Raw genomic sequence first — 260 nt, forward strand, 5'->3', positions numbered from 1 at the left:
CCCGGCGGGAGCTCGTGTTGGAGGAGAACCCAGTAGCGACGAGCAAGGTTGAGACACGATGGACGCCTTGGCTTGTATACTCTCCAAATCGCCGCATGCACCGGATCCGCGGACTCGGCCTCGTCCATGGCCCAATTGATGAACACGACCACCGAGCACCAATCCTTGTTGGAGAACCTCACCCTCTCCTCGAACATGGACATGCGAATGATGTTAGTGCAGATATGTCCCCACCGCGATGGATCGAGAATCCCTGGCCA

This window comes from Triticum aestivum, chromosome 1A (genome assembly GCF_018294505.1).
Source record: "Triticum aestivum cultivar Chinese Spring chromosome 1A, IWGSC CS RefSeq v2.1, whole genome shotgun sequence".
In the NCBI taxonomy this organism is placed as follows: Eukaryota; Viridiplantae; Streptophyta; class Magnoliopsida; order Poales; family Poaceae; genus Triticum; species Triticum aestivum.